General features: G+C 41.8%; 1 pseudogene across 1 annotated transcript in view; it reads right to left on the bottom strand.

Moving 5' to 3' along the window:
* Positions 1-13,026: 13,026 nt before the first annotated feature.
* Positions 13,027-20,820, bottom strand: part of LOC311426497 (mitogen-activated protein kinase kinase kinase 1-like) — a 286,004-nt pseudogene continuing 278,210 nt past the window's right edge. The window contains exons 17-20 of the transcript in view: positions 19,493-19,624; positions 18,337-18,479; positions 17,746-17,877; positions 13,027-13,176 (exon numbers count right to left, since the gene is read on the bottom strand). The product of the transcript in view is annotated as a mitogen-activated protein kinase kinase kinase 1-like (transcript). The remainder of the gene's footprint in view (positions 13,177-17,745; positions 17,878-18,336; positions 18,480-19,492; positions 19,625-20,820) is intronic.

Raw genomic sequence — 20,820 nt, 5'->3', positions numbered from 1 at the left:
TCCATATTGACACAAATCAGATGAACATATTTCACAATTATAATAGCAAAACACACATCCATCCCAAAAGCTACCTGTCTCCAAAGTGCGACCACCCCTCACTGAGCATGCGCTCTGAATTTCTCAGAGCCTATACCTTTAAATGGAGATGGGAGAACTTTTCACCTATCATAACTAAGATATACTTGACTAGAGTCACTCAAGTTCCACCTAAAAGACAGAAAATAGTATAAATTGGCCTAAGAGAGAAGGGATGTCAGGGAAGATATCATCGTTAGGGAAGATACCATCGTTAGGACCATCCTGAGGGAATACACCATCCCGAGGACCTCCTGACCCCTGGGATCAGTCGACGGGCTGATCCACTCTTCCTTCGCCATTGGGACACCTTTGGGTGAGATTTGAACACTTGGTTATACTGTGTGTCTCCACGGAAACTTAGAAATCTCTATAGAGTCTTTGTGCCTTTTAACACGTTAATTTCCAGGCTGCGCACCTGTGTATCTCATGCATGCTAGCTTGCTTTTGCAGACAGTAACTATTGCCGGCAATCCAAAGAACCTGTGTACCTGTTGCTGTAATAAATTGTGTGTTGTTCTTAGCCGTGATAGTTCTCATTGAACACGACTCAAGTAAGGGCGGTTATACGTTATTGGTGAATCCCTGACCATGATAGTTCAGTGCTCTGAATCTGACCAGACCCATAATGGTTAATGCATTATTGGTGAATCTGTGATTGTGATAGTTCAGTACCCTGAATCCTACTGGAACCATAATGGTTAATTGGCTACACCCCTTAACGCGACACCGCTCAAAGAAGCTCATACAGAAAGTCACTGGAAATAGGCGCATTGGAGCTGGTAAGAAGCTCAAGCTGAGAGAAGCGGACCCGCGCACACAACTGCCCCTCGCTGGTAAGCAGTTGTGCATTATGGGGAATCATACGTCCTTAGAAACAAAGACTGTCCTGGTAAGCTTACAGCTTATTCCCTTTATTAACAGTCAGACAGCTTATGATCCTGAAATATGGAACCAAATTGAGGTCAAGGTGTGGGACTCTGCAACTAAAAACGACAAAGTTGCAGCGGGATTGCTCGGCACCTGGTGAGCAGTCCCTGAGGCCTTAAAGAGCCGTGTGGGGCCACAGTCAGAAACGTGTTGTTTGCCAGGGGGCTGCAGGCTCGTCCCATCCTTCTGTTACACCATCGCCCCCCCCACCGCTACTGCCATCACAGGCCTTTGTTGTTACACCCCCTGGTGACCTGGAAGTGCCTTTTGATCCAGGCCCTATCGGCCTTGAAAAGGAGATGGATATGTTTCCCTTTGGTCCGGGAAGAATAGAATACATAAGGCCTGAAGGCCGAGTTGCTTAACAACTTAAAGCAAGGCATATTGTTCCCACGACTAGCCCTGGAATTCTCTGGTGTTTGTAATCAAGAAAAGGAATGGAAAATATAGACTGTTATATGATCTGAGAAAAATTAATGAAGTCATGGAAGATATGGGAGCACTTCAACCAGGATTACCAACTCCAACTATGCTCCCCCAGTTATGGACATTAATAGTAATAGAATTAAAGGATTGTTTGTTAAACACTTGCCAGAATTTGGAAAACTTTGCCATGTTTATGTTTCAATTGATACCTTTTTTGATTGTACATATGTATAGGTGTACTTGGGTTTAATATGTAAAAGTAATGTTCTATATATTTATAAAGATTGACGGTTGTGTGCAGGTGTTGGTAGAGCGTAGACTCCCCGCGCACCCAGAGCTGTTTACTTGCCTTTTATAAATATTACTAAATTCAGATTGAGTTGTATCTTCATTTATAACAGCAGACTACCTTGTAAAATGCAGACAACCAGAATCCTTAGAGCAATTAGGCAGAAATCACTGTGTAAGAAACATTACCACCTCAAAGAGTATAAAAGCCGAAAGAAATTTGACTTATAACAGGCCAGCAACTGAAAGCCACGTATTGTCTGTGAAGCACTGGATAGATTGTGAACCTGGATTACCCAGTCAATGGGGAAACAGGGGAGGGTCCCAGTCCTTGAGAAAAAAAAAAAGTATGTAAATTGTTATGGAATTAGTAGGGACGCTCTCCTGCTTGTGGGACACCTGCCATTGCAATCACAATTAAATTACTACTTCACTGAGATCCTCACCCGAGACTAAGTTATTGGCTAGAGTGTTTCTCACAATAGGTGCCTGCCTGTATCCTCCCACACACCTTGCCACCCACCACCAGACCATTTTGGGACAAATTCCCAGGTAAGATTTCTAAACAACTGATTAACCTTAGAGAGAAGAGGAAACACATTATTCAGAGTTAGCAATAGGAATATATTGGTTACACATGGATATTCAAAGTACTCCCAAACTGTTGTAATTTGCCCAGTGTGAAAGGAGGAGGTACCATTGCTGATATTATTCATAAACTGACTTCCAGATGAGGAAAAAAAGGCAGTGTAATTCTGAATATTCTCTAAAAGATAATTTCCATGAGACCCAAATGAGAACAGTGCAGAGCCTGAATGACAGATTAAACTCGAAGCCAGTGCTTGACAGCACAGCAAATCAAAAAGAAAACTAATACAGATTGTAGCACATTCTCGGATCGGATATAGAGGAGAAAGGAGAACATGACACGGATTGCATGACATATGATCAAACAGGCAAATATTAATAGGACATTGAACATGGTGACTAGGAAGTAAGTGTGTTAGTTGTAAGACTTTTAATCAATTCTATTGTTATATCAACCCTTCTAGCCCCACGTTGGGCTCCCAAAAGGACTTTGGTGGTTTTACCTTGCTAGGCAGCTGAACTCCACCACAACTGCTCTCTCACTCCCCCTCCGTAGAAGAGGAGGGGAAGAAGTAATGTAAAATAACAACTCAGAGGTTGAGATAAAGATAATTTAATTAAAGGAAAAATAATTATTAAGGAAAAAAAGATTATTGATTAAATAATTTAACTAAAGGGAAAAAGGGAAAGGGGAAAAAAAAAAAAAAGAAGAAAAAAAAAACAACAAGCAAAGGCTGTGTGGAAGTGCAGAGGAAAGAAATTGCTCTCTACTTCCCACAAATGACTGATGCTTGACCACATCCTTGAAGCAGGGCCTCAACGCACACAGCCGGTGTTCGGGAGGACAGATGTTTTCACAACAAGAGCCCACCCCTCCCCTCTTCTTCCTGTTTCCACCTTTTATTGCTGAGTGTGACATCATATGGTATGGAATATCCCTTTGGTTGGTTTAGGTCAGCTGCCCTAGTGATGTTTCTCTCCTCACTTTTTTGCCCACCCCCTAGGAGGGTTAGAGAGAGTCCTGATGCTGTGCCAGCACTGCTCAGCAGCAGACACAACACTGGTGTGATACCACTGCTGTTCTAGCTACAAGTGCAGAGCACAGCACTGTATGGGCTGCTGCAGGGAAAGTTAACTCCATCCCATCCATACCCATTATACACGGGCAGCAGCTCCTGCCAGGTCACCTGCTCCTTTGTGATCTCCTCTCCAGGGGCTACAGGTCCAAGGCTGTGCCTCACTCCTTAGTCTCCCAGCTTCTGTGTGCAGCAGTTTTGTTTTTCCCATTCTTAAATATGCTCTCATAGAAGCACAACCAACATCACTTATTGGCTTGGCTCTGGACAGTGGTGAGCCCCTTATCTAACATGGGGCAGCTTCTGGATTCTTCTCACAAAGGCCACCCCTATGGCCCCCTGCTACCCAAACTTTTCCACGTAAACACACTACAGGGTCATTTCTGGTCTTACAGCAGGAGAGCAGGGATCAGCTTAGTCTGTTTCAAATGAGTGATGTGAGCTGGCTCACGGCTGTTCCACAAAACCCACTGGCCAGGGGACAGTACATTAACTGCTCTGCTCATATGGTAAATTGCCAGGTAAATTTTTGAGGGTTGAGTGTCTCTTTAAGAATATAAATTATTTTGCGGGTGACATGGAGAATCAGATACTGGCAGTGTGCATGTGTGAGACAACATGATGATGATGGCTGCTGTTTAAAGCAAGATAAAAACTTATGGAACAGTTGCTGAAGTGTTTTGTGAGAACTGTGTTAGACTCCTTCAGTGCAGCAACTCTTCAAATATCCTTGTGCTTTTCTCATTGACTCCCCCAGATTTCTCCCAGGTGGTATGTAGAATATCTGGCAAAGGACTTCTGGACCGAAGTGGCAAAAAGAGTTGCAAATTGAGATCTCCAGTATGGTTCCAACAGATCTGAGAAAACCATGAACAAAGTGACGTGCCATTAGATTCTAAAATATTATAGTCCAAATTGAACAGTGACAGACTTAAGAAATAAAAGTGCACAAAATCTAGGGAATTGGTAGTATGACAGATGTGGGACATTAGGAGAACTATTTATTTCTTCTGCCTCACGATACATGTTGGTCTTAAGGTTTGGGGGAGTAAATGACTCATGCAGAGATACATGTGAGATACAGAAGTTTAATTCGTACTATACCTAGCCTGTAAGTGGCTTTCAGAGCCTGCATTGCACCAATCCTGTCATGCCTCCAAGTATGTTCTGGTTTCAGGTAGGGTAGAGTTAATTTTCTTCTTAGTAGCTAGTATGGTGCTTTGTTTTAGATTTAGAATGAGAATAATGCTAACACGCTGATGTTTTAGTTGTTGTAGAGCAGTGCTTACACTAAGTCACGGACTTTTCAGCTTCTCATACTGCCTTGCCAGCAAGGAGGCTGAGGGTGCATGAGAAGTTGGGAGAGGACAGAACCAGGACAGCTGACCGAAATGGACCAAAGGGATATTCCATACCATATGATGTCATCCTGAACAATAAAACTGGGATGAATTGGCTAGGGGGGACGCTGTTGATCGGGGACAGGCTGGGCCTTGGTCAGCTGGTGATGAGCAATTACATTGTGCATCACTTTTTTAATTTATTCTTTTTGTTATTTTTTTTCCACTTTTTTTTGTTTTGTTTTGTTTTGTTTCTTATTAAACTGTCCTTATCTCAACCCGTAAGTTCTTGCACTTTTCTTTTTAATATTCTCCACATTCCACTGTGGGGGGAGTGAGCAAATATCTGTGTGGTGTTTAGCTGCCTGTTGGGTTAAACCACAACATTAGTTCAAAAAGTAATCATAAGGAGCTAGGGTTTGGGAATGGCTTTTGGGTAGAGTAGAGAAAGCAAACCAATTCAGTCAAGGCTTATACTCCTAATTCTTGGCGAGGCCAGGAAGGGGACCAGTAAAACTGCTGTATTGGACTTCCGGAGGGCTGACTTTGAGCTGCTCAGGACACTAGTTGGTGGAGTCCCCTGGGAAGCAGTTCTGAAGGACAGAGGGGTCCAGGAAGGATGGGCGCTCTTCAAGAAGGAAATCTTAATGGCGCAGGAACGGTCTGTCCCCACGTGCCCAAAGACGAGCTGGTGGGGAAGAAGACCAGCCTGGCTCAACAGAGAATTGTGGCTTGATCTTAGGAGAAAAAAGAGGGTTTATAAGCTTTGGAAAAGTGGGCAGGCCACTAGGGAGGACTATAAGGATGTAGTGAGGCTGTGCAGGGACAAAATTAGGAAGGCCAAAGCTCATCTGGAGCTCAATCTGGCTACTGCTGTTAAAGATAACAAAAAACGTTTCTATAAATACATCAACACAAAAAGGAGGACTAAGGAGAATCTCCATCCTTTAATGAATGCAGGGGGAAACTTAGTTACAAGAGATGAAAAAAAGGTGGAGGTGCTCAATGCCTTCTTTGCCTGTCTTTAGCGGCAATACCGGTTGTTCTCTGGATACCCAGTACCCTGAGCTGGTGGAAGGGGATGGGGAGCAGAATGTGGCCCTCACTATCCACGAAGAACTGGTTGGTGACCTGCTACGGCACTTGGATGTGCACAAGTTGATGGGGCCGGATGGGATCCACCCAAGGGTACTGAGAGAACTGGCAGAGGAGCTGGCCAAGCCACTGTCCATCATTTATCAGCAGTCTTGGCTATCGGGGGAGGTCCCAGTTGACTGGCGGCTACCAAACGTGACGCCCATCTACAAGAAGGGCCGGAGGGCAGACCCGGGAAACTACAGGCCTGTCAGTTTGACCTCAGTGCCAGGGAAGCTCATGGAGCAGATCCTCCTGAGAGTCATCACGCAGCACTTGCAGGGCAAGCAGGCGATCAGGCCCAGTCAGCATGGGTTTATGAAAGGCAGGTCCTGCTTGACGAACCTGATCTCCTTCTATGACAGAGTGACACACTTAGTGAATGAGGGAAAGGCTGTGGATGTGGTCTACCTTGACTTCAGCAAGGCTTTTGACACCATTCCCCACAGCATTCTCCTCAAGAAACTGGCTGCTCGTGGCTTGGACTGGCGCACGCTTCGTTGGGTTAGAAACTGGCTGGATAGCCGGGCCCAAAGAGTCGTGGTAAATGGAGTCAAGTCCAGTTGGAGGCCAGTCACTAGTGGCATTCCCCAGGGCTCGGTGCTTTGGCCGGTCCTCTTTAATATCTTCATCGATGATCTGGACGAGGGCATTGAGTGCACCCTCAGTAAGTTTGCAGATGACACCAAGCTATGCGCGTGTGTCGATCTGCTCGAGGGTAGGAAAGCTCTGCAGGATGATCTGGATAGGCTGCACCGATGTACTGAGGTCAACTGCATGAAGTTCAACAAGGCCAAGTGCCGGGTCCTGCACCTGGGGCGCAATAACCCCAAGCAGAGCTACAGGCTGGGAGATGAGTGGGTGGATAGCTGCCTGGCGGAGAAGGACCTGGAAGTATTGGTTGATAGTCAGCTGAATATGAGCCAGCAGTGTGCTCAGGTGGCCAAGAAGACCAACAACATCCTGGCTTGTATCAGAAGCAGCGTTGCCAGCAGTTCTAGGGAACTGATTGTCCCCCTGTACTCGGCTCTGGTGAGGCCTCACCTTGAGTACCATGTTCAGTTTTGGGCCCCTCGCTACAAGAAGGACATCGAGGTGCTCGAGCGAGCCCAGAGAAGGGCAACGAAGCTGGTGAGGGGTCTGGAAAACAAGCCTTAGGAGGAGCGGCTGAGGGAGCTGGGCTTGTTCAGCCTGGAGAAGAGGAGGCTCAGGGGCGACCTTATCGCTCTCTACAGGTGCCTTAAAGGAGGCTGTAGCGAGGTGGGGGTTGGTCTGTTCTCCCACGTGCCTGGTGACAGGACGAGGGGGAATGGGCTAAAGTTGCACCAGGGGAGTTTTAGGTTGGATGTTAGGAAGAACTTCTTTACTGAAAGGGTTGTGAGGCATTGGAACAGGCTGCCCAGGGAAGTGGTGGAGTCACCATGTCTGGAATTCTTTAAAAGATGTTTAGATGTAGAGCTTAGGGATATGGTTTAGTGGGGACTGTTAGTTTTAGGTCAGAGGTTGGACTCAATGATCTTGAGGTCTCTTCCAACCTAGAAATTCTGTGTGATTCTGTGATTCTGTAATTCCGCGTCTCAACTCTTGCCAAGATTTCAGGATTTTGTGAGCCTGGTCCACCAACACAATGACACAAGCAGGAGAATTCCCAACTCGGAGCCTTGCTTATAAAATTGCCTCTTGATTTACTCCATATTCACGTGAATTCTATTGTTGGCTTTACGCAGCTCTTCTTAGAGCAGGAACTGAGTGATGGTATACTGCCAACTGAAATAACTTTGTGACATACTGTGCTGTTTCCCTTTATTTCCCTGATAAAGCCTCAGTCTTTGTCTGGGTCATAGTGTTTTCCTGCCATCTTCTAGACTTTCTTGGTAATGACATTGCAAAAAAAGATCTCAATTCATCACTGAAATTTTGAGTTTAAACATGTGTGCCTTAATGAGAAAATAACATACACCTTTGCCACAGTATATCATGGCTCTTAGAAGAAAGATTGTTATATTCATTATTCAGCATAGCAAGTAACGTTAAGCAACGAGAGCATCATGTAGAACACCAAATTTAACATTATTCCCACCAAAGAAATCAAAATGAGCATAACTTACTATTCGATTGTGGAAGAACTGAATATGCCTTTTGCAAATGAAGACATTTCCTTATGTAGGTGTCTTGACATTTACTGCCTGCTGCTGGGGACAGGAGATCTCCGTCAACCCTTGCTTCTAAAAAGGAGACCACAACATTAAAAGTACCACACAGTATTGAAAAAATTCAGTTTTACAGTAAATCAAATGAAGGAAAATATCTTACACTCCATTTATCTTTTATTTGTCACGTATTTTCCTTCTTGACATTTCAGTAAATGTATTTTCCAGTTTTTAAAAAACAGATATTAGAATTTAATCGAAGAGCACTGCTGCCAAGTTTTACTGGTAAATTACAGAATCACAAAATCACAGAATATTAGGGATTGGAAGGGACCTTGAAAGATCATCTAGTCCAATCCCTCTGCCAGAGCAGGAACACCTAAATCATGTCACACAGAAATATGTCCAGGTGGGTTTTGAATGTCTCCAGCGAAGGAGACTCCACAACCCCATTGGGCAGCCTGTTCCAGTGCTCTGTCACCCTCACCGTAAAAAAGTTGTCTCATATTTAAGTGGAACCTCCTATGTTCCAGCTTGCACCCATTGCCCCTTGTCCTATCATTAGATGTCACCGGGAAGAGCCTGGCTCCATCCTCCTGACACTCGCCCTTTACATATTTATAAACATTAATAAGGTCACCCCTCAGTCTCCTCTCCAAGTTAAACAGACCCAGCTCTCTCAGCCTTTCCTCGTAAGGGAGATGCTCCACTCCCTTAATCATCCTTGTGGCTCTGCGCTGGACTCTCTCAAGTAGTTACCTGTCCTTCTTGAACTGAGGTGTCCCGAACTGGACACAATATTTCAGATGTAGTCTCACTAGGGCAGAGTAGAGGGAGGAGGAGAACCTCTCTTGACCTACTAACCATACCCCTTCTGATACACCCCAGGATGCCATTGGCCTTATTGGCCACAAGGGCACAGTGCTGGCTCATGGTCATCTGGCTGTCCACCAGGACCCCCAGGTCCCTCTCCCCTTCACTACTTTCCAGCAGGGCAGTCCCCTGCTTATACAGTTGGTGTCTGTTCTTTTTTTTCTTGCCCAGATGCAGGACTCTACACTTGCTGTCGTTATATTTCATTAAATTTCTCCCCGCCCAATTCTCCAACATGTCAATGTCTTGCTGGATGGAAGCACAGCCTTCTGGCATGTCAGCCACTCCTCCCAGTTCAATGTTGTGAGAAAAAAATCAATAATTTTCTTCAGACAGGATCTTCTGTGAAGCTATTTTATTTGTGATTGCAGTGGCGGGTGTCCTGCAAGCAGGAGCACACAGTAAAAGTTTATCATAACCTTATATTCCCTATTACCTGACTCTTGATTCCTCCCCTGTTTCCTCATTGGCTGAGTACTACAGGTTCACAACCTACTCAACGCACTTCTATACCTTATATGTACAATTTTATTTGACCAACTGTTCATTTCTCCTTTTCCCTTTTTTTTTTTTTTTTTTCCTTCTTCTCTTGTGTCTAGAGGGCTCGTGATTTTTGTTTTTACTGGTTTCGTACTGCTTGTCCTGTTTTCCTTAGCTATCCTCCTTATTTTGGGACAGTGGGACCTTCCCCTTATCTGCTTAACATACTCCCCACTGCTATGCTGCACAACCACTTTTGAATGTGCAAGGTTAATGGAATTTTCCACTGCAAAAACACCTTCTATTGCAAAAACACAACTTTGTTTCTCACAATGTCATCAGCAAACTTGCTGACGGCGCACTCCATTCCCTCATCCAAGTCATCGATTAATATATTGAACAATTGACATGACAATATTGAAATATCGAAATTGATGTGTTCATTTCTATTTGCAGAAAACCACGTAAATAATGGGGAAAATAAAGAGCCTGATCCTTCAAAATGTGGAATTTAGTAATCACAAAAGAGACTACAGAATACTTTTTCAACTATCCAAAAATTAATCAATTTTAAAAATATCCAAAAAACAAGAGAAAAACAAAGAACTGAAACAAGCCCTAGCTTTGCAATACATATTCAAACTGCCTAAAAAAGGGAAAGGCTTATGTTTTCTACTTAAATCAGAAGCAGCAGAACCACTTCACTGAAAACCATAAATTACGTCAATGGTTTCAGAACTGATCTAACCAAATCAACTCACCTGACTTGGCAATTAATAATTACTTTTCTGTAGTAATGCAAAATTTAGACATTTAATGTTTGATCTAAGGGCATATGCAAGGTGAGGTTCATAGATACAAAATTGTCATAAGAGCAGTTCCTACCTTTACTACTAATTAAAAATATTTAGTTTGTTGTTGCCCTTTATCTCAGTGTTCTTCATTGATATACTTAAGGTACACACGACAGCCAACACTAATTCATAATTTCTACTATTAAATGACACATAAGTCTTACTATATTGAGTGTTGCATTTGAAATGTGTGTATAAACAGTGAAGTGTACCAGAAATATTTTATTCACATTGGTAAATTTAATGTGTTTACATTACAATAAACAAAGGACAAAATTTGTTCAAAACCTTTTATTTACTATAAAAACAAAAACACTAAAATAGGTACAAATCATACTATATAAAATTGGTTCAATAGGGTAAAAACTTTTAATTAAAATATTTTGATATATTTAAAATAACAAAGGATACAATGAAGCCAAACTTCTTAACCCAGAGATTTCTGTAAAATTTTCTTGTACAGTAAGGTGCTAATGGAAGTTAGCCCTTAAGCCCTGGAAGTCTTAGGAATCAGTCACATAGCAAATATAATTTCATTGTGAATGTGAACTTTGGTAGAAGAAACTCTATAGAGCACCTGAGGTAGTACAAACTGGAATAAACAACAGTAGAGGTTATTTATAACTGAAGTACCAAATAACATTAAGAACACGAAAAAATAATTACACGATATAATTTTCAGTACAGCTTTGATCCAAAGAAAATAATATTACAACACATCTGCATTTTAAAAACACCAGCAAGCTGAGGGAAACACAAGCAAATTCAAACAAAATGCATTTGGATATCTAGAGGCAGTTTGAGTTTGAAATGTGGTAGGCATGGTGATCTACAAAGTAATACTGATTAGCTGAGGTTCATCAGTTTATACAGTTTACATTTCTGCCAGAAACGATATTAATCTGACAACTGATTTTCCAGTACATGAATTGGCAAGAGTGCATCCTTTAAAGCTTGCACATAAGAAAAACTTGGAAATAATCTTATTAGAAAGAGAAATTCTGAAATGGTCAAAAGAAAGTCAAGTACAAAACAGAGAAACAGAGCTACCAAACTTAACATATTGGTATTATATCTTTAACTCTTTGAAGTCTGCCAATCTTCCAAAACAAAGGCATGTACAATTTTCAAAAGAAAAACATTCATGACTAATGACAATGCTTTTTTTTTTTTTTAATTGGTATGAGCACTATTATTCCTGTAAACCTATTGAGATGTTTTACTTCCAATTTGTAGCGTACATTTTTAAATTTACTATAGCTTATTTAGTTTGTCCTGAGTCTTTGAAAATAGCCAATTCTATTTCAGTCCAACAATTCAACTGGCTTCTGAAGAGTTAAAATGCAATCAGTATTTTTTTCAAATGGATTAAATACAATCAGTATTTGATTTAAAAAGATCTCTGCCCTCTTAAAAAAGAGAAAGAAAAGCTGCCATTTTCCTTCAGAATTACATGCTTCAGAACCTAAAAACATACCTTTAAAATCACTTTAAAAACCTATTTTAAAAACACATTTGTTGAAAACAAGTTTTGCACTACAGGTGAACCTTTACTTCACATTTTACTTTATCTTGCTTTTCAAGTCCAAGTTCATTTCTTGTTAAAATAAATACCTTTCTTATGGAATTTTTTTTAACGTTTTCAAATTAAATTATTGCTAACAGTTATAGTAAATAGATTATGTATGACAGAAGGAAAACAGCAGGTAAAAGTTGGTATCAGTGGAGAATGTGACCTCAGTTTTGTTACAGAAAGAATGAGATTTACTCATAGTTGGCACCTGCTCCCACTGAAGTATGGGACAAAGCCTCCCATATACTTTAATGGGAACTGAGTTTGGGGACTTTAACATGAAATTTTTCGACATAATTTGCCAGAAGAAACTGCTATATGAAAGGAAGACTCAACAACTTTTAGCATGATTCAGCTTCTAAGTTGTTTTATGCAGAACAATTTTTTTCCCTTTTTTCCCTTTTTTTATTTTTAAATAAATTATACTATCAGACCCTGAAACACTGACTTGTTGAAGGTAGCATTTTATTCCAGATTTTCAGCAAATCCGTTTTTAAAACTTGTGTCAGTAAGATGCTCAGTGACATAGCTTGCATCTTTTTCTAAAAACTATTTTAAAAGATCACCTTTCTCTGAAAGTTAAAAATACAATGACAATACAAAACATTAATTACAAAAGAAATTATATAGCCAGCAAAAAATGCATAGTGAACCACAACTGCCTGTTCTTACTTTAAAGAAGGCAAAATGTTTTTTAAAAGTATCCATCAACATTTGGAATTGTTACACAGAGAACTTTGTATAATCAAAAGGGACAGATAAAGAACTTCCTTTTAATCATTGCTGAAAACCGACTGTAATTGCAGAACCCTCTACTTACATCTGCGTGCTGTGAAATGGAACAGTGAAAGCGAACTATATTAAAATAGATCCTGAGTGCCTCAGCTGCTAATATTGCTGAAAAAGTGCTCCAAATAAAATAAAAATCACCTAACTGCTAAATAATCATGCAGATTTAAAGAAAACTGCTTTGGTGTTGACATAGGGCCAGATATTTGAAAAGACACAGTTTACAAATCTCTGTACAAATTGTGAAATGTTGCATACTGAGTTAGGTAAAGATCTCGATTTGTAAATCACATACTTGGTAGGGTCCTCCACTGGCCTTGAGTACCTGATATACCTGTAATTAAGGCCAGCAGAATAACAAAAGTTGCTGTGCTTAACTGCAGTGCAAAACAGTTACTGTATATTCAGTACCATCTTCTTCAGTATATCAGCCTTACACATAATTAGCTACCACGTAGTGCAGAACACTGGGTGTTTCAGCAGCTCCCTTGATGGGGGTCTGTCCTGAGGTTGAAGTTCTAAACACTGAAGAGTCACATCCCTCAAACCAGGAGACAGATGTGAAGGGATTGATGGAGCATTAGTTGCACTAGCAATCTGAACAAAGTGAAAATATTTTCTTTTTTTTTCTGAGAAGTGTCTTTTAAGCCCCCTCTTCTACCCCAAAAACTTTCAATAAGCTGATTATATTCAGCTGACGAGTTATACTATGTATTTTTATCCCCTTAGCATATTTCACACTTCAGTTTGAGTATTACATAAACTGCCATTTTATAAAATGGGTATTAAGTTCCATTTATGCATCTTTCACCAATAACATATGCTCTCTTGGTTTTTGCAGTTTGCCTCTCTCCTTGCACTTTTCTCTAAATTTTTTTCTTACAGCAAGATTCTGCAGTGACTAACTGCAAGACAGACCATAAGAAAAGTTCTTATGCCATAACTGTGGGTATTCTTTAGTCCACTTGCAGTCAGTGTTAACTGCCATAGCTGTCCTGGATTCAGTTAGAACAGAATTAATTTTCTTCCTAGTAGCTGGTAGAATGCTATGTTTTGGCTTAGGATGAGAAGAGTGCTGATAACACCCCGATGTTTTAATTGTTGCAGAGCAGTGCTTATACTAAGCCAAGGACATCTCAGCTTCTTGCTCTGTCCTGCCAACGGGCAGGCTGGGGGTGCAGCAAGAGCTGGGAGGGGACAGACCCAGGACAGGTGACCCAAACTAGCCAAAGGGGTATTCCATACCATCTGATGTCATGCTAAACAATATATAGGGGTGGCTAGCCGGGGGAGGGGGGCCGAACTGCTCGGGGTTAGGCTGGGCATCGGTCAGCGGGTGGTGAGCAATTGCATTGTGCATCACTTGTTTGTACACATTATTAGTAGTAGTACTATTATCACTATTATTATTATTATTATTATTATTATTATTATTTTCCTGTCTTATTAAACTGTCTTTATCTCAACTCACGGGCTTCACTTTCCATTTCTCTCCCCCGTCCCAGAGAGGGAGGGGGGAGGGTGAGCGAACAGCTGTGTGGTGTTTAGCTGCCGGTCGGGTTAAACCATGACAATAGCATAAGCAAGCACATAGATAGATTTAACAGAACGATGCTACAATATATGTTAAACTGGGTATGCTTTCTTGCATTGTCTTTACTGCATTTCTGCTACCACCCTGAAGGGCAGTCTTTCTCAGATGGAACACTAGGATTACACCACCAGATTCACACAGACCACTGAATCATTAAGACAATTAGATCTCTTATTTGAATATCTCACAGAATCACACAGAATCACACACAGAATTCCTAGGTTGGAAGAGACCTCAAGATCATCGAGTCCAACCTCTGACCTAACACTAACCAGTCCTCCACTAAACCATATCACTAAGCTCTACATCTAAATGTCTTTTAAAGACCTCCAGGGATGGTGACTCCACCACTTCCCTGGGCAGCTTGTTCCAATGCCTAACAACCCTTTCAGTAAAGAAGTTCTTCCTAACATCTAACCTAAAACTCCCCTGGTGCAACTTTAGCCCATTCCCCCTCGTCCTGTCACTAGGCACGTGGGAGAACAGACCAACCCCCACCTCGCTACAGCCTCCTTTAAGGCACCTGTAGAGAGCGATAAAGTCGCCCCTGAGCCTCCTCTTCTCCAGGCTGAACAAGCCCATCTCCCTCAGCCGCTCCTCCTAAGGCTTGTTTTCCAGACCCCTCACCAGCTTCGTTGCCCTTCTCTGGGCTCGCTCGAGCACCTCGATGTCCTTCTTGTAGCGAGGGGCCCAAAACTGAACACAGTACTCGAGGTGAGGCCTCACTAGAGCTGAGTACAGGGGGACAATCAGTTCCCTAGAACTGCTGGCAACGCTGCTTCTTATACAAGCCAGGATGTTGTTGGCCTTCTTGGCCACCTGAGCACACTGCTGGCTCATATTCAGCCGACTATCCACCAATACTTCCAGGTCCTTCTCCGCCAGGCAGCTTTCCACCCACTCATCTCCCAGCCTGTAGCTCTGCTTGGGGTTATTGCGCCCCAGGTGCAGGACCCGGCACTTGGCCTTGTTAAACTTCATGCAGTTGACCTCAGCCCATCGGTGCAGCCTATCCAGATCCTCCTGCAGAGCCTTCCTACCGTCAAGAAGATCAACACACTCACTTGGTGTCATCTGCAAACGTACTGATGGTGTACTCAATGCCCTCATCCAGATCATCGATGAAGATATTAAAGAGGACCGGCCCCAGCAGCGAGCCCTGGGGAATGCCACTAGTGACTGGCCTCCAGCTGGATTTGACTCCATTCACCACAACTCTTTGGGCCCGGCTATCCAGCCAGTTTCTAACCCAATGAAGTGTACGCCAGTCCAAGCCAAGAGCAGCCAGTTTCTTGAGGAGAATGCTGTGCGGAATGGTGTCAAAAGCCTTGCTGAAGTCAAGGTAGACCACATCCACAGCCTTTCCCTCGTCCACCCAGCACGTCACTTTGTCATAGAAGGAGATCAGGTTCGTCAAGCAGGACCTGCCTTTCATAAACCCATGCTGACTGGGCCTGATCGCCTGCTTGCCCTGCAAGTGCTGCATGATGACACTCAAGAGAATCTGCTCCATGAGCTTCCCTGGTACTGAGGTCAAACTGACAGGCCTATAGTTCCCCGGGTCTGCCCTCCGGCCCTTCTTGTAGATGGGTATCACGTTTGGTAGCCACCAGTCAACTGGGACCTCCCCCAGTAGCCAGGACTGCTGATAAATGATGGAAAGCAGCTTGGCCAGCTCCTCCGCCAGTTCTCTCAGTATCCTTGGGTGGATCCCATCCGGCCCCATCGACTTGTGCACATCCGAGTGCCGTAGCAGGTCACCAACCAGTTCTTCGTGCATAGTGATGGCCACATCCTGCTCCCCATCCCCTTCCACCAGCTCAGGGTACTGGGTATCCAGAGAACAACCGGTATTGCCGCTAAAGACTGAGGCAAAGAAGGCATTAGCACCTCACCCTTTTTTTCATGTCTTGTAACTAAGTTTCCCCCTGCATCCAGTAAAGGATGGAGATTCTCCTTAGTCCTCCGTTTTGCGTTGATGTATTTGTAAAAAGATTTCTTGTTGTCTTTAACGACAGTAGCCAGATTGAGCTCCAGATGAGCTTTGGCCTTTCTTATTTTGTCCCTGCACAGCCTCGCAACATCCTTATATTCCTCCTCAGTGGCCCGCCCTTTTTTCCAAAGATTATAAACCCTCTTTTTTCTCCTAAGCTCAAGCTGCAACTCTCTGTTGAGCCAGGCTGGTCTTCTTCCACTCCGGCTCGTCTTTGGGCACGTGGGGACAGACCGCTCCTGCGCCATTAAGATTTCCTTCTTGAGGAGTGCCCAGCCTTCCTGGACTCCTCTGCCCTTCAGAACCGCCTCCCAAGAGACTCTGCCAACCAGTGTCCTGAGCAGCTCAAAGTCAGCCCTCCAGAAATCCAATGTAGAAGTTTTACTGGTCCCCTTCTTGGCCTCGCCAAGAATAGAGGACTCCACCATTTCGTGCTCACTCTGCCCAAGACAGCTCCCGACCACCACATCTCTCACCAGTCCTTCTCTGTTTGTGAAGAGAAGGTCTAGCGGGACACCACCCCTGGTAGGCTCACTAACCAGCTGCATCAGGAAGTTATCTTCCATGCTCTTCAGAAACCTCCTAGATTGCTTTCTCTGGGCTGTGTTGTGTTTCCAGGATATGTCAGGGAAGTTGAAGTCCCCCACGAGTACAAGCGCCGACGATTTCGCAATTTCTGTCAGCTGCCTGTAGAACTCCTCATCCATCTCCTCATCCTGGTTCGGCGGTCTATAACAGACCCCGACCAGGATGCTAGCCTTGTTGGCCTTCCCGCCGATCCTAACCCACAGGGACTCAGCCTTGTCATTCCCAGCCTCAAGTTCTACAACATCGAAAGATTCTCTAATACAGAGAGCCACACCACCACCCCTTCTGTGCTGCCTGTCCCTTCTGAAGAGCTTATTGCTGTGCTAGTTCTGTTTTGTGGAAACACTTTATTCACTCACGCTAGCGAAGATGCTAATCACTTTCTTCACCTGTGACAGTATTTTCTTCATTCATGCCTACAGTTCAACTTGATTTTTAGAAACAAATATACTTAGTTGATTTTAGTGAGAAAAATGAATGCTGAAATTGATGACCTACAAAAGGGAGGGACAATACTCATATATAGTATGGCATAATGGTAAATATCTTTCAGTGAAATCTGGTCGTGGAAAATCACGTTTCACCAAACAGCATTCCCCACTATGAAATATGAATACACATATAAATGTTTTATGTTAGAAACACTTTTCTTTTGCTCCCATATTTTACAGGATTGTAAAAAAGACTTCAAATTCTTGACTCTAGGAAGAAGATTGGATCTCTACTTCCTAACTTTTTTTAGCCTGTTACATTATGTGTCTTCTAACAGGGATTTTTCTGCATATTATTGCTGGTAGCTTTTTTTTTTTTTTTTTTCAAAGTCAGTATGATTAGTATATTGATATCAGTATTACCTTTTTACTAACAGCTCTATTATAAAGAAGGGCCATTGGAACAACCCCAGCAACCCCTTCTACTTGCATACTTTTCTAAAATTCACACTTCTGTATATGAAATTGGTCAGTGTCATTTGTAGCAACAAATACCTCACCTTAAATACCAGAGCAAGATGATTGGAATGTTTCTCTGCATTCCAGGGAGGCTTAGCACAAGCCATTTCTATAACAACACAGCCAACGCTCCACACATCACAACTCCTACCATATTGCTGACCTCTCAGAACCTGAACAGATAGACAAATTAAAGCTCAGATTATCCACTTCAAAGTCTCCTAACTAAGTAATTTAGATACTGAAAAAAAATCAATCAAGTGCATTCTGATTAACATTTCAGGTTAACAGAGTGATCAGTGATGCAAATGCCATTAGACTTATACAGCTGTAGAAACAAAGTGCCTGATCAAGGGACAAATCAAATAATCTTGCAAGCTTTTGACCAAATGGTTATTTAGGCTTTTGTAACAGTACTCATGCTATATTTTGCAACAAACTACTTATAACAACTTTGACAACAAGAAAGAAATTTAATTACTGCCATGTTGAAATAATTTCTATTCTTTAGAACAAGTACACTTAAAATATGTTAGAAGCATTTACATCAGTTTTCTGTTATTTGACTGCATGAATTAGCTTACAGAGTTCAAACAAACTTTTTGAAGTAACTTCTAGAACTGTTTTCTTACCTCTGGTTCCATAAATGCAATAGTTCCCAACAACTGTCCCTGAAACTCGCCAGCACCAGTTCCTTTTGATGCCAACCTGGCTGCAGCTCCAAAATCAGCAATTCTTAATCTATGACCTGTGCTGTCAATTAGCAAATTGGCACCTGTCAACAGCATAATAAAAATACTGTTAGTTGGTTTTCTATTAAAGGCAAATGGATGAACAATCTTCCTCCCTCTGTTTCAAAACTATAAATAGGTTGATGCTTCCCACCCTCAGTATCAAGAAAATCTAAAAATTAAGGACAAGTCTAATAATGTCACTTTTTCTGTTATGCCTGAGTGATACTGCACACAACTTGAGGACATCTGAGAGATTTAGAGAAGCAATCAAATTTTCAAAGTAGGGCAAACACTGGATTCTGGAACAATGGCTGAAGCTAGAATAATGAAAGAAATTGGTGCACTCAAACCCTGAAGATTTTCAGTGACTGCATCTCCCTGTGAAATTTACACATTTCGTTCTTATTTAGCTTTGAGATGTCTTGAAGATAATTACATAGCAATTGAAAATTTTCCTATTTTAAAGAAAAAATATTAGAAGGCAAGTGTTTGTCATTGTTACATTGCTACTTATTTGGATCTCTCTCCAGTTCGTGGATAGTTATAATGACATTAAAGGCTGAAGTTTAATAAGACTGGGATTTCCCAGTAAAGTCCAAATTTTGTTTGTCACACAGCACAAATGTGTTTATGTTCAATTAGGATGAAGGAAGAAAACCCATCACAATATTCCTATACATTAGAGACCAGATGACCTCTTTATTTTGGATCGTTCACAGATTTTACTATCACTTCGCAGTAAATATTTACATAAATTTAACTAACTAATCTTTAAAGCTATATGGTAACTTTATATTTTATTTGAAAAAATCCAGAAAACCAATTTTTCTAAACTATTGGCTCAGCACTCGATGTGCTGGCAACAGCAGTTCCCAAGCACTCCATGAATGTTCTGGTTAATTTCTGTAAAGTAAAGGTTCTTAAGTATGATCAGATAAACCCAATAGCGATACTACTCTTGAGATGGCATACAAGAGAAGCAATAGGTGTCAAGCCAAAATAGATGTTGCCTTCCAAATATTACTTTTTAAAAGATACTCTAAATAATTCTTACCTTTAACATGTCTATGGATTATCTGATTCTCATGTAGGTAAGAAAGGCCACATAAGAGTTGTTCTGTGTAATTAATAATAACTGATTCTTTGAAGGCTCCATAATTACTTGATAAATGAGCAACTGAACCCCCTAGAAGATAACAAAGGAATTTATCAACACAATTTGTATTAGTAGAATGCGACACTGCCTCCTAAATTTGGAGCTTGGTATCGGTATTCCTAATTTATACCTAGATTTCTCCTCTTAAAAATATGTTAAAAATTCTCTAGGTAAAAAGTAATATAGTTGATTACTTAATTACTTTCTGCCTGGAACTGTACACATTATAATGGCATAGGTCTTTATTCTTCCTAATAATTTCATCCTTCCTTAAAAAAAAAAAAAAAAAAGTATGAATACTTTAGTATACTAAATAGTGGCATATAGAACCTCAAGGATTTGAATTTCCACTGTGCTTCTCGAAGTACTGTAATATAACCTGCACTTGAATGATGCAAAGACATTTCATTATCTAAGCAATATTATTTCATAAAACATAAACTTTAAAAATTAAGAAAAAATGAGATAAGTTAAAAAAATACACACACAAAGAAAATACAAAAAACACCCTTAGTTTCAAGAAAATATTTTCTGCACTATTGATTGTAATAACACGTATTTGGGCTTTGCTTGTTAGCACTCTGGTATTGCTAAGTGATTTCTGCCGAAGAACATAAGTTAAGGTGCAATGCCTTCTTTCATAAGGAAATAAGGATGTATAAAACATCCTTTGATGGAAATTTGGAGAGTGTGATTTGGGGAGTGACATTTTACAGGGGCAGATAATGATAGGATAAGGGGAAACAGTTTTAAACTAAAAGAGGGTAGATTTGGATTAGATGTTAGGAGGAAATTCTTCACTGAGGAAGGTAACACATTGGAACAGATTACCCTGAGAAGCTGTGGATGCCCCATCCCTGGAGGTGTTCAAGGACAGGTTAGATGGGGCCCTGGGCAACCTGATCTAGTGGGTGGCGGGGTGGGGGGGGGTTGGAACTAGATGATCTCTCTAGTGGAGATCATCTCTCTCATGGACAGTGAGGTTGAGTGCACCCTCAGCAAGTTTGCCGATGACACCAAGCTGTGTGGTGCGGTTGACATGCTGGAGGGAAGAAATGCCATCCAGAGGGTCCTGGACAGGCTTGAGAGTTGGGCCCATGCAAACCTCATTAGAAGTTCAACAAGACCTTCAAGGTCCTACAGCTGGGTTGAGGCAATCCCAAGCACAAATACAGGCTTGGAGGAGAATGGATTGAGAGCAGCCCTGATGAGAAGGACCTGGGGGT

This window comes from Aythya ferina (assembly GCF_964211825.1).
Source record: "Aythya ferina genome assembly, chromosome: W".
NCBI lineage: Eukaryota > Metazoa > Chordata > Aves > Anseriformes > Anatidae > Aythya > Aythya ferina.
This window is presented reverse-complemented; position numbering and strand designations above follow the sequence as displayed.